This window comes from Protopterus annectens, chromosome 8.part1, assembly GCF_019279795.1.
Source record: "Protopterus annectens isolate FY-2018-M chromosome 8.part1, PAN1.0, whole genome shotgun sequence".
Lineage (NCBI taxonomy): Eukaryota > Metazoa > Chordata > Ceratodontiformes > Protopteridae > Protopterus > Protopterus annectens.
The window spans coordinates 254764988-254779860 of NC_056742.1; the positions used below are offsets into that span (position 1 = coordinate 254764988).

At 36.5% G+C, this 14873-nt stretch overlaps 1 protein-coding gene across 1 annotated transcript in view; it reads left to right on the forward strand.

The window, feature by feature from the left end:
- CPNE7 (copine 7) overlaps positions 1-14873 on the forward strand; it is a 2789522-nt gene that overhangs the window by 1665330 nt on the left and 1109319 nt on the right. The gene's annotated exons all lie outside the window — the stretch shown is intronic.

Here is a 14873-nt window from a genome sequence, read left to right on the forward strand (position 1 = left end):
CTGCAGACTAAGAGGGATCACATCATAGGGAAACAAGAATCTACCTTAAATATCTAGGAATTGAGTTATGCAAGGATAACAATGAATTAGTCTCAAAAAAACTGCAATAATATCATCAATACAATTAAAATATCTGTAGAAAAATGGAACAAAATAATATTAACATTTGAAGATAGACTACATTTAATACAAATGGTTTTACTGCCCAATATCCTATATATAGCCTTGGCAATACAACTGTTACCAGAAAGGAATATACTTAAAGAAATAAATTCAAGCCTAATAAAACGTTTATGGTTTCCCAAAAGAAACAGAATAACATTGATACATCATATTAGACCATGGAAATAGGGAGGATTAAACTTTCCGGATATAGAAACCTATATAAAAGCATCAATATCTAAAACAATCTCAGATTGGATAAGTCCAAATTACTCTGCAAATTGGAATGAATTGCTAACTATAATATCAATAAATGAATTTGATTTACAAAAAAATTTTCAAATAACAGATAAAAACAATTTACCATGGCACATATTATGTATTAGTATGCAATATAACATAACTAAACCCACTAAAACTTGTATGATTAATTATTACATTGACTCATTTAGGAAAATAATTAATGCAAATATAAATTTAAAAATCTGATTTGATCTTTTAACACCATTTATAGTTACAAAGAACTTTCCACATAAAATTTATGGAGAAATGATTAATTCCTGAGAACAGAAAGGATTTGTTTGTTGGCTCCAGTGTATCAAAGAACTAAAAGTTTTAGATATGCAAGTAATAAAAACAACACACAAAATTCTACAACAGGACTGGCTAACTTTACAGAGTATACTGTCATATTCACAAGATTTAAGTACAATAATTAACAATTCTTCATTTAAAGAAATACCTAAATTTAGAAAATACATATATACTTATAAAGTAACTGTATACGTTAAGGTATGTTATAGTGTCAGGCTAATGTAAATAGTGTACATAGTTATTTGAGATGTTATTCATAAATTCTATAAAATTCATTCAAATGTATTTGAAAAATAAAAAATAGTGTGATAAAAAAATTTTGGAACAAACTAACTCAGCATATATTTCAGAATACTACTCTGAGTAAACTCAAAAAGAATGTAGAAACAGAAATGGTAAACAGAAAATACAGATGGGATTCACAACATTCAGGTTTCTTGGTGATATCAGAACACGTACTTGCTCTGTGTTTATGGACCTAATGAAATAAGCATTAATAGTTAGAATTCTTCTTCACCACCGTTTTCTACACATGTGGAGACAAGAAGGATATGAAAAGGTGGGATATTTTTTCCTCAGCATATTTCTTTGTTGATTTAAGATGCTAAAATTATCCAAAAAGAATGTCTCTGAGGTTGTGATAGATGCTAATGAAAAAATATATAGATAGATATACTGATATTTTGGAACCATGAGGAGGAATATGTGCAACTGTTTGTTCACAAGTTAAAATTCAAACAAACTTTCACAGTTAAAACTGCTTCATCAGGCTTGTAAAACAGACAATATAAGCAAATACTGATCTCTATAAATACTCCAGCTTAATTAAAATCAATCAAATTACATAATTGACATCTTCCATTAAGAATATTGAGTATAAAATATTAAACATAGAAAATTAAACATAAAAAACACATATTTATCTTATACAGTTTTGAGGGAATTTCAGTTCTGGTTTGAGGGTAAAAAACCTCATTAAGACCTGGTGGGAAAAAAAATCTAAAGCATAAAATCCACTTATTCTCCTGATTTTCTTTTAGGTTAATAATATCACCCCCTCTAAGGTACTTTCAAATATGTTCCAAAATTAATAATTTAAAACTGAGTATTGTCTGTCACATATATGTTTATATAATGAGCTTGTTTCTATACTTCTCCTTATATCAGACATATGACTACAGATTCTGTCTTTTAATCTTTGATTTGTTTTTCCTATATAATAAGAGGGGCATTTACTGCATATGGCCATATATATCAAGTTCATAATATTACAATCCCCATATGCATAAATATGAAAAACCTTATTGTTAACTGGATGTTGAAAATTGCTCATTATTTATTTTAATATTTAATCACCGCTTACTTTTTCATTAGCTTTTTAAATAATGTTTTCTTATAGTTACTGTATGATTACCTTAAACTGTGCCAGTGGCACCTACAGTGGTGTACCTATTCTATTATCTATTGTATATTAAGTTTATTCAGTTGTCATTCTTTTACAGTGCTTTCCTGATTTGTTTTTCTCCTTTCATCTCCTGTTCTAATGAATTAAAAGCACAAAACACTTCCCATTTGGATCTGTATCTTGCTTTTTCCCTCATTTTCATTGTGTCTTTATTATGTTGCTTGTTGTTTTGTTTGTTTCCCTTTTTGTTCATTTTCTGCACGATTAGTCATGGAGCAGAGAGACGTGAGGCAGCATCATCATGCTCTGCACCAGTTACTCTGCTATACACTGGGTCACCAGCAGCCCCTAGACCTGCCTCTCTGGAAAACAATGAAGGTCATCTGATGGAGAGTACATAGAGAGCTCATTTGTAACCTCTAATGTTGCTTCTACAGTGGGTAGTATAAGCTTCTCATCAGATATTGGCATGGAGGGTCCTTTCTGGGTTATCTTCCATGACGTTCAGAAGGTTGTAAGGTCAGAAATAGACTGTCAGCACATCATCTGCATTGGCACCCTCAGTCTCTTTCTTGTGTGACTGTTAAGGGTCTAGTAGCTTTCCAGACCTAGCCATTCTGCCACCAGAGGTGGTATAACACATAAGGTCAGCAACAGAATTGACTGCTCTCTAGATTGATTTCCCTCCAGGCTGGCTTGGCAGGCAGTCCTCTCTCCAACTTATCCAACAGTATGGAGTTTCCTTTCCTTTTATGTCATTCTCCATTCCCTGTTTGTGGTCTAGTTGCACCCATCAACAGTTTTCCACATTCTTCAATCTGGATCTCTCAATTCTTGATTCCTTCTTTTTGTATCCTACCTCCTTTGTCAGTCTTTGCTTGCATTAAATGTTTGTCTGTCCTTACTGACACCCCATATCCATTTTCTACCCACACCTTCCCTTTACCCTTGTTCAAAAAATAAAAAAGTAGGCATCAGTCCACAAAAAGTATACCATTCTTCCCCAAATCCTGTACCATTCATTCCTTCTTATTGTCTTCTGCCCATTTCTGTTTGCTCTTCTTCCTTTTTTATTGTCCTATCACAACATTCTCTTTTCCATTTATGTAATGAAATCAGTTGATACTTTGCTGTATAGCCAGCTGTCCCCATATAGAAACAATGAGGCATTTTGTTGCATTTGTTAATGCACCTAGCTTAGAGCATGCTATCTGCGTGCTGATGTCTTGGAGTCATCTAATCACCCATCGCATGGGTCACTAAGTTGCATGGTGGCTACCATTACTGTGACTGAGTTTTTGTTATGCAGCGGTATCCTCAACATTGCCGCCCTTTGTCTACACTCATGCATACTTAATCCCCATCGAGTCGTATCATGCCATCTTTACCACTCTGTTTATTGCAACAAAGTTACAGTATGCTTCTTTTTGAATGTCCCTTAGTTTCTTTAAGGAAAATGACAAGTAACATGAAATTGCAAGAGTGTAGAAAAGCAAAAATGAGGCACTGCAGTTCATTATATTTTCAATTTACCAATATGTATTGCAGTCACCTTGTCATCAAAATAAAGGCAAATATTGTCTACCTTTCTATCATGACTACATATCACTACCAATTCAGTCAATGCTTGAGAAATACTATCACATCTGGATCTAGGCCAGATTCACCTTTTGATAGACTAGATATGCAGTGTGCCTTCAGATAGCCTTCAGATAGCTCTGTCTACCTTACAGTGCTGAAATACAGTTACCCATGCATTATGTACAAACAGAAATGACCAAAATTTTGCTGAATAGAAAGAAAGAATACACTGAATATGTTCAGAATCACAGAACATTTTTTTTTTCACAGAATGGGAAATGAATCATCAGAACAGCCTTTCTGAACCATTTATAAAGTCAAAAAGAAGTGATGGGCTAAACAAATACGTGAAAAAGATATAACAATAATTCTGATGAGAGGTGGAACAATTAAGTTATAGCAATGCAAATGGATAAATTAGATACATCAAGTCATTCTTATCTGCCATACAGACCTATATTTCTGTACTGACAGTAGCTATTTTAGTTTGGAGAGCATAAAATTATAAAAGTAGTCATTTGCTTTTCTAATTATGCTTTCATTGGATAACAAATGATACCTGCTGTTAGATATACTGCCTAGATCTGAAAAATATCTACCTTAGTAATAAGCAAGCTCCATTGAATAACACTGTGCAGTATGCATTTTTTTATGAGTAAATGCCCTGCTCCATATCACACAGATGAAAATGAAGTTTAATGGATAAAGTGCTAATGTTTACAGGAATAAAAGGCATGGTTACAGATGGCTGACAAATTAGTGGATAGGTGGCTTTAGTGAGAAAATGTAATATTGCAGTGAAATTCGGCACACTTTATTGTACTGGGTGAGCCAGCAGAGTATTCTTGGGGGATTTTCCTCCCTTTCTCCACTGTGGTGTGACTGTGGAGTTGGTATATTTAATTAAGAAGGTGGGATGCGGGCTTCCCTCCACCCCCCTCAAAAATTATGTTTTATAATGTTTTTGACTAAATGTTTTAATAGTTGTTTTTCAGAAACTAGTGAGTTGAACAAGCATGCTTCGATCGTTAGTGGATAATCCAGAATAAAACATATGTCCATTGTTTATTTATTCAAGTATATGCATGCCTATATATGTATGCATGTTATGTACGTATGCATGCATGTGTGTGTATATGTGTCTGTATATGATTTGTTGTCCAGATTGCTTGTTAGTTGACCCCCTTTTTTAGTGAAAGCTTGTGTAGAAAAATTCCATACCTGTACACAATTACAAGAGATGCAGCAGAAAGTCCAAGTACTACAGAATCAGCATTCAGTGGTAACATATACAGAGCCAACAAAACAAGATAATTAAGGACTGACTAACATTCAGGTGTGACCATTTTAACAATTTCTACTGATGTTTCATTTTCAGTTCTGATATGTAGATGTTGCTTTTGATATCCATTGTTAACTTATTCCATTCTTTATTCAAGTTACACCTTCTCATTTGTTTTATTTGTTGTCCAGCAGATGGTCCAAGTATAAACATTATGGAGCTTAACTGACAGCCAACAACAGATTAAGTGCAAAATTTAGTAAAAGAGATTCAAGTTTATACTTAAATGATACTCAGTTTAGGCTATTAATCAAATCAGAGTGAAAGATCAGTGTCACAGCGAAGCAAACAGATTTAGTGCAAGGGTAGCTTGCATTGCTGGCTGACAGGCATAGCAGCTATAAAATACTTTAGAAAACAGCAATGGGGTGATTAACGTAGCCTTCATGCTAAATAGAATGTAATTCAGTGCACAATGCTAGCAATTCAGCAATAAGTTGTACTTCTTTATGGTGTAGTTAATGTGATTTTCAAGTTAGAAGCAGCTGTAACTCATAAGTGTTTAATGTCTGAGCATAACTATCAGAAGTGATAGCCAATTCTGATGCACAGACATAGTGATAACAGCTGATGTACAGGTGTAGTGATAATGGCTGATGTGCAGCCATAGTGCTGATACAGAACAGAATATATTTATTGTTCCTGTCATGCAGTAGCACACAGGATTTAAGGTTAAAATAATCCATTTGTAAATTTTCCATGGACAGTGGTATGAGGACTTATTCCTGCATAAAAACAGAGCCATATTATTTGTGTACTGAATAGTTGTTAGAAGACAATAGAGCAAAAACAGTTTAACATTTATACTGAAAAGTAGTAATCCAAGACTAGATCTCTGACATTTGTGATATAAGAATTCAACAAAAAGTTTCAGCCATTTTCACTGGCATAGACAGATAAAGCCCTGACTATGGGCCATTTCATGAGCAGCTTGACTTCAGCTGAAGTTGACGTGGGGATGATGGCCATATCTGTCCATGAGGGAGTGGACCAGGACCATCTAGTACCACAGTCCCTTCAGTAATGGATATTGCATTAAAACTAAGTCCCAGAAGGAGGTGTTCAGCCACCAAGCCGCAAGTTTATTATCCCTCATCATCGGTGACAGGAACATACACCCACAAGAGTAGAGCATAGAGACTCCTGTGGTGAACAGGTCCCTTGTCTCTCATGCAGGGGAGAGTTTAGGGTCTACGCTAGAAAGCACCTTCATTGCTGCTTGCTTTCCCCCTCAGTGGGAACCACCAGAGATGAAGGAATGAATGGGTCATGTGGATGGAGAAAGGCTGATTCAGTGGGGAAAAGTATATGAAAAAAACCTTCCCTGGAAGATTTTGACCTATGGGGACATATACAAACAAACAAACAAATTCAGGACTCTCGTTTCTCTAGTGGAAAAAATAGAGATGTTTAACATCCAGCAGGAATGCTGGCATAGATCATGTGATGTCCCCACTTTGAGCAAGTAATCAAGGAGCCTAAATCCTCACCACTGGCACTGGAGAAAGATGTTCACTTGGAAGAAAAATTGGTACACCCAGTATTTCCAGATGCAGCTCTCTGCATCAATCATAATTTCCCTTAAGAGCACACAGAGAGCACACTCAGTGGGTGTTTTGCTCTCGCTCTCTCCCTCCCTCTAGGTCCCCAGTAAGCCTCCCCTCTAGCACAACTCTAGCACCCCTCAACCTCAGCTAAGTGTCCAAGCCAAGTTCTCCACCATTCTCTCTGTGAAACCAGTGCTTCATGCCCTTGCTGCAAGCAACTGACACACACATTCTTGCAAATTTGATTTTCACACATACACACACACACACACACACACACACTCACACACACACACACACACACACACACACACACACACACACACACACACACACACACACACACACACACACACATCTGGGAAAGGCTGGCACAAATTTATTATCTATGCTTCCTTCTGGCCAGACTATAACATAGTTACACTGCCACCAGGCACTCTAAAGCCAGCTACTGTAAGGTTCTTGCAAGAGTACCCAATTATACTGTATAAAATTAATATTAATACAAATGGTAATGTTAACCAAACAGCAAGGCTTTCAGGAGTGGCCACAGTGCCGCCAAATAAATATAAGCACTCTCAAAGGTTAAAATATTTTCTAAAGGACCAATAACAATGAACAGTTTAAATATGTTTAATAATAAATAATAAAATAACATGAAAATACTAAATATCTATTTGCAATAAACACCAGAGTTTCAGCACATGAAATATTAAAAAATAACACAGGTGGACAGGTTCTCACAAGTTGCAGAAAAAAATACATAACTAATCTCACTATATTTTCCTGAATGATCTAAAGAATTATTATTCCCTTGTTACTTACTAGAGCAAGGCAAGATGACCTAGGTGAGGGGTACTTCCTTGTCAGGTTCCAAAACAGACTGCTCTGAGACTTCAGTCTCAGCTAGCATTAAAACATTATTTTAGTGATGGATTACAGAATGACATCACATACATCTGGTCATCTGACCTCTGGTTCCCACATAACCCCCATTGCTAGACAGTGCCAGGATTTAGCACATATGTGTAATTAATATGCACACATAGAGCTTGCTAACATCTGATGCAGCTTCTGGAAGTCATAAAACAATTTCCAGCTTCTACCCTTCCAGAGTAGAAATTAGTTCACTGCTAAAGACAATACAGAAGATTTCCTAGTATTTGTTTTCCCAGACATTTTGTCTCTGGCTGCAATCAGAACTGTCAGATACAATCTTTATGGCCTAAGCACAATAATTTAATTTCAGAACATTTTTCAAAGTTAGCTGCAGCTGGACTTTGATTAACCTCTTCTCTTCCGGTATCCTCTGTTAAAACATATACATTTCATTTAGTTACAATATAGTCAGAATCCACTGTTGATACATTTTTAACACAAACAACTTTACAATTGCATTTTCAACACAAGCATCTGCACAAATTAGCTTGATATACAAATGACATGCAGTTATTTACAAAATTCCAGTTAGCTGTGCTGACTTATGTTACACATCCAATGCCCTACTTCTCCTGGCATAGGTGGCAACACCTCGCATTGTCACATCCGCTCACATTGTGACAGATCATACTGTAAAATAACAATATTCCGCTCATTACTTACAAGGAAACCTCAGTGAAAAGTGAGATTAAGTAACCAATCATCTTATAGGTTATCTGTTTGTAAAGTCATCTGTTCAAAGAAGTTGTACATTGTCAATATATTTAAGTAAGCTTTAAATTTCTTATAATACACACTGAATAATCTAAACATTTTTTTGGACAGAAGTATAATCTTTTGGTAAATCTTTTTTAGTAAAGGGAGAACTACCCCCATAGCTGATTGCTTTTTTTACATTCCTGATAACTGCAGGCTCAGTGACAGACAAAAACAAAATGTCTAATTGTACGTGACTCCATCCCAACTCAATATCCCTTGCCCTAACATATAGTGACTACCGAGTTAGAATTGTTTCTGGTACTTGGGGTGCAAGTGGGTCTGCACAACTTCTCACACATTTTATCAGTTTAGCCTTTATAAATATTTAATTTGTCTGGCTGCAATCAAGTGTAGAGTTTTCAGAAAAGTGACAGTAATGTCCGTGTCATATACTCAAGGAAAATAAAAGCACTTCAACAGTTGTTATTCAGGACTACCCAACTGTACTTTTTCCTAATCTTCCTTTTTGACTGAACAAGACAGAAATAATCCAGACATAGTTCCTTGCTGATAACAGACAGCATCACTGATTTAAATGCTTGTGGAGTCTGCATGTCCTCCCCGCAGTTCTCCTGATTTTCTGTTAGGTTAATAATATCACCCCCTCTAAGGTACTTTCAAATATGTTCCAAAATTAATAATTTAAAACTGAGTATTGTCTGTCACATATATGTTTATATAATGAGCTTGTTTCTATACTTCTCCTTATATCAGACATATGACTACAGATTCTGTCTTTTAATCTTTGATTTGTTTTTCCTATATAATAAGAGGGGCATTTACTGCATATGGCCATATATATCAAGTTCATAATATTACAATCCCCATATGCATAAATATGAAAAACCTTATTGTTAACTGGATGTTGAAAATTGCTCATTATTTATTTTAATATTTAATCACCGCTTACTTTTTCATTAGCTTTTTAAATAATGTTTTCTTATAGTTACTGTATGATTACCTTAAACCGTGCCAGTGGCACCTACAGTGGTGTACCTATTCTATTATCTATTGTATATTAAGTTTATTCAGTTGTCATTCTTTTACAGTGCTTTCCTGATTTGTTTTTCTCCTTTCATCTCCTGTTCTAATGAATTAAAAGCACAAAACACTTCCCATTTGGATCTGTATCTTGCTTTTTTCCCTCATTTTCATTGTGTCTTTATTATGTTGCTTGTTGTTTTGTTTGTTTCCCCTTTTTGTTCATTTTCTGCACGATTAGTCATGGAGCAGAGAGACGTGAGGCAGCATCATCATGCTCTGCACCAGTTACTCTGCTATACACTGGGTCACCAGCAGCCCCTAGACCTGCCTCTCTGGAAAACAATGAAGGTCATCTGATGGAGAGTACATAGAGAGCTCATTTGTAACCTCTAATGTTGCTTCTACAGTGGGTAGTATAAGCTTCTCATCAGATATTGGCATGGAGGGTCCTTTCTGGGTTATCTTCCATAACGTTCAGAAGGTTGTAAGGTCAGAAATAGACTGTCAGCACATCATCTGCATTGGCACCCTCAGTCTCTTTCTTGTGTGACTGTTAAGGGTCTAGTAGCTTTCCAGACCTAGCCATTCTGCCACCAGAGGTGGTATAACACATAAGGTCAGCAACAGAATTGACTGCTCTCTAGATTGATTTCCCTCCAGGCTGGCTTGGCAGGCAGTCCTCTCTCCAACTTATCCAACAGTATGGAGTTTCCTTTCCTTTTATGTCATTCTCCATTCCCTGTTTGTGGTCTAATTGCACCCATCAATAGTTTTCCACATTCTTCAATCTGGATCTCTCAATTCTTGATTCCCTCTTTTTGTATCCTACCTCCTTTGTCAGTCTTTGCTTGCATTAAATGTTTGTCTGTCCTTACTGACACCCCATATCCATTTTCTACCCACACCTTCCCTTTACCCTTGTTCAAAAAATAAAAAAGTAGGCATCAGTCCACAAAAAGTATACCATTCTTCCCCAAATCCTGTACCATTCATTCCTTCTTATTGTCTTCTGCCCATTTCTGTTTGCTCTTCTTCCTTTTTTATTGTCCTATCACAACATTCTCTTTTCCATTTATGTAATGAAATCAGTTGATACTTTGCTGTATAGCCAGCTGTCCCCATACAGAAACAATGAGGCATTTTGTTGCATTTGTGAATGCACCTAGCTTAGAGCATGCTATCTGCGTGCTGATGTCCTGAAGTCATCTAATCACCCATCGCATGGGTCACTAAGTTGCATGGTGGCTACCATTACTGTGACTGAGTTTTTGTTATGCAGCAGTATCCCCAACATTGCCGCCCTTTGTCTACACTCATGCATACTTAATCCCCATCGAGTCGTATCATGCCATCTTTACCACTCTGTTTATTGCAACAAAGTTACAGTATGCTTCTTTTTAAATGTCCCTTAGTTTCTTTAAGGAAAATGACAAGTAACATGAAATTGCAAGAGTGTAGAAAAGAAAAATGAGGCACTGCAGTTCATTATATTTTCAATTTAACAATATGTATTACAGTCACCTTGTCATCAAAATAAAGGCACATATTGTCTACCTTTCTATCATGACTACATATCACTGCCAAGCCCAATTCAGTCAATGCTTGAGAAATACTATCACATCTGGATCTAGGCCAGATTCACCTTTTGATAGACTAGATATGCAGTGTGCCTTCAGATAGCCTTCAGATAGCTCTGTCTACCTTACAGTGCTGAAATACAGTTACCCATGCATTATGTACAAACAGAAATGACCAAAATTTTGCTGAATAGAAAGAAAGAATACACTGAATATGTTCAGAATCACAGAACATTTTTTTTTTCACAGAATGGGAAATGAATCATCAGAACAGCCTTTCTGAACCATTTATAAAGTCAAAAAGAAGTGATGGGCTAAACAAATATGTGAAAAAGATATAACAATAATTCTGATGAGAGGTGGAACAATTAAGTTATAGCAATGCAAATGGATAAATTAGATACATCAAGTCATTCTTATCTGCCATACAGACCTATATTTCTGTACTGACAGTAGCTATTTTAGTTTGGAGAGCATAAAATTATATAAGTAGTCATTTGCTTTTCTAATTATGCTTTCATTGGATAACAAATGATACCTGCTGTTAGATATACTGCCTAGATCTGAAAAATATCTACCTTAGTAAAAAGCAAGCTCCATTGAATAACACTGTGTAGTATGCATTTTTCTATGAGTAAATGCCCTGCTCCATATCACACAGATGAAAATGAAGTTTAATGGATAAAGTGCTAATGTTTACAGGAATAAAAGTCATGGTTACAGATGGCTGACAAATTAGTGGATAGGTGGCTTTAGTGAGAAAATGTAATATTGCAGTGAATTTCGGCACACTTTATTGTACTGGGTGAGCCAGCAGAGTATTCTTGGGGGATTTTCCTCCCTTTCTCCACTGTGGTGTGACTGTGGAGTTGGTATATTTAATTAAGAAGGTGGGATGCGGGCTTCCCTCCACCCCCCTCAAAAATTATGTTTTATAATGTTTTTGACTAAATGTTTTAATAGTTGTTTTTCAGAAACTAGTGAGTTGAACAAGCATGCTTCGATCGTTAGTGGATAATCCAGAATAAAACATATGTCCATTGTTTATTTATTCAAGTATATGCATGCCTATATATGTATGCATGTTATGTACGTATGCATGCATGTGTGTGTATATGTGTCTGTATATGATTTGTTGTCCAGATTGCTTGTTAGTTGACCCCCTTTTTTAATGAAAGCTTGTGTAGAAAAATTCCATACCTGTACACAATTACAAGAGATGCAGCAGAAAGTCCAAGTACTACAGAATCAGCATTCAGTGGTAACATATACAGAGCCAACAAAACAAGATAATTAAGGACTGACTAACATTCAGGTGTGACCATTTTAACAATTTCTACTGATGTTTCATTTTCAGTTCTGATAGGTAGATGTTGCTTTTGATATCCATTGTTAACGTATTCCATTCTTTATTCAAGTTACACCTTCTCATTTGTTTTATTTGTTGTCCAGCAGATGGTCCAAGTATAAACATTATGGAGCTTAACTGACAGCCAACGACAGATTAAGTGCAAAATTTAGTAAAAGAGATTCAAGTTTATACTTAAATGATACTCAGTTTAGGCTATTAATCAAATCAGAGTGAAAGATCAGTGTCACAGCAAAGCAAACAGATTTAGTGCAAGGGTAGCTTGCATTGCTGGCTGACAGGCATAGCAGCTATAAAATACTTTAGAAAACAGCAATGGGGTGATTAACGTATCCTTCATGCTAAATAGAACGTAGTTCAGTGCACAATGCTAGCAATTCAGCAATAAGTTGTACTGCTTTATGGGTAGTTAATGTGATTTTCAAGTTAGAAGCAGCTGTAACTCATAAGTGCTTAATGCCTGAGCATAACTATCAGAAGTGATAGCCAATTCTGATGCACAGACATAGTGATAACAGCTGATGTACAGGTGTAGTGATAATGGCTGATGTGCAGCCATAGTGCTGATACAGAACAGAATATATTTATTGTTCCTGTCATGCAGTAGCACACAGGATTTAAGGTTAAAATAATCCATGTGTAAATTTTCCAAGGACAGTGGTATGAGGACTTATTCCTGCATAAAAACAGAGCCATATTATTTGTGTACTGAATAGTTGTTAGAAGACAATAGAGCAAAAACAGTTTAACATTTATACTGAAAAGTAGTAATCCAAGACTAGATCTCTGACATTTGTGATATAAGAATTCAACAAAAAGTTTCAGCCATTTTCACTGGCATAGACAGATAAAGCCCTGACTATGAGCCATTTCATGAGCAGCTTGACTTCAGCTGAAGTTGACGTGGGGATGATGGCCATATCTGTCCATGAGGGAGCAGACCAGGACCATCTAGTACCACAGTCCCTTCAGTGATGGGTATTGCATTAAAACTAAGTCCCAGAAGGAGGTGTTCAGCCACCAAGCCGCAAGTTTATTATCCCTCATCATCGGTGACAGGAACATACACCCACAAGAGTAGAGCATAGAGACTCCTGTGGTGAACAGGTCCCTTGTCTCTCATGCAGGGGAGAGTTTAGGGTCTATGCTAGAAAGCACCTTCATTGCTGCTTGCTCTCCCCCTCAGTGGGGACCACCAGAGATGAAGGAATGAATGGGTCATGTGGATGGAGAAAGGCTGATTCAGTGGGGAAAAGTATATGAAAAAAAACTTCCCTGGAAGATTTTGACCTATGGGGACATATACAAACAAACAAACAAATTCAGGACTCTCGTTTCTCTAGTGGAAAAAATAGAGATGTTTAACATCCAGCAGGAATGCTGGCATAGATCATGTGATGTCCCCACTTTGAGCAAGTAATCAAGGAGCCTAAATCCTCACCACTGGCACTGGAGAAAGATGTTCACTTGGAACAAAAATTGGTACACCCAGTATTTCCAGATGCAGCTCTCTGCATCAATCATAATTTCCCTTAAGAGCACACAGAGAGCACACTCAGTGGGTGTTTTGCTCTCGCTCTCTCCCTCCCTCTAGGTCCCCAGTAAGCCTCCCCTCTAGCACAACTCTAGCACCCCTCAACCTCAGCTAAGTGTCCAAGCCAAGTTCTCCACCATTCTGTCTGTGAAACCAGTGCTTCATGCCCTTGCTGCAAGCAACTGACACACACATTCTTGCAAATTTGATTTTCACACACACACACACACACACACACACACACACACACACACACACACACACACACACACACCTGGGAAAGGCTGGCACAAATTTATTAGCTATGCTTCCTTCTGGCCAGACTATAACATAGTTACACTGCCACCAGGCACTCTAAAGCCAGCTACTCTAAAGTTCTTGCAAGAGTACCCAATTATATTGAATAAAATTAATATTAATACAAATGGTAATGTTAACCAAGCAGCAAGGCTTTCAGGAGTGGCCACAGTGCCGCCAAATAAATATAAGCACTCTCAAAGGTTAAAATATTTTCTAAAGGACCAATCACAATGAACAGTTTAAATATGTTTAATAATAAATTATAAAATAACATGAACATACTAAATATCTATTTGCAATAAACACCAGAGTTTCAGTCACATGAAATATTAAAAAATAACACAGGTGGACAGGTTCTCACAAGTTGCAGAAAAAAAATACATAACTAATCTCACTATATTTTCCTGAATGATCTAAAGAATTATTATTCTCTTGTTACTTACTAGAGCAAGACAAGATGACCTAGGTGAGGGGTACTTCCTTGTCAGGTTCCAAAACAGACTGCTCTGAGACTTCAGTCTCAGCTAGCATTAAAATATTATTTTAGTGATGGATTACAGAATGACATCACATACATCTGGTCATCTGACTTCTGGTTCCCACATAACCCCCATTGCTAGACAGTGCCAGGATTTAGCACATATGTGTAATTAATATGCACACATAGAGCTTGCTAACATCTGATGCAGCTTCTGGAAGTCATAAAACAATTTCCAGCTTCTACCCTTCCAGAGTAGAAATTAGTTCACTGCTAAAGACAATACAGAAGATTTCCTAGTA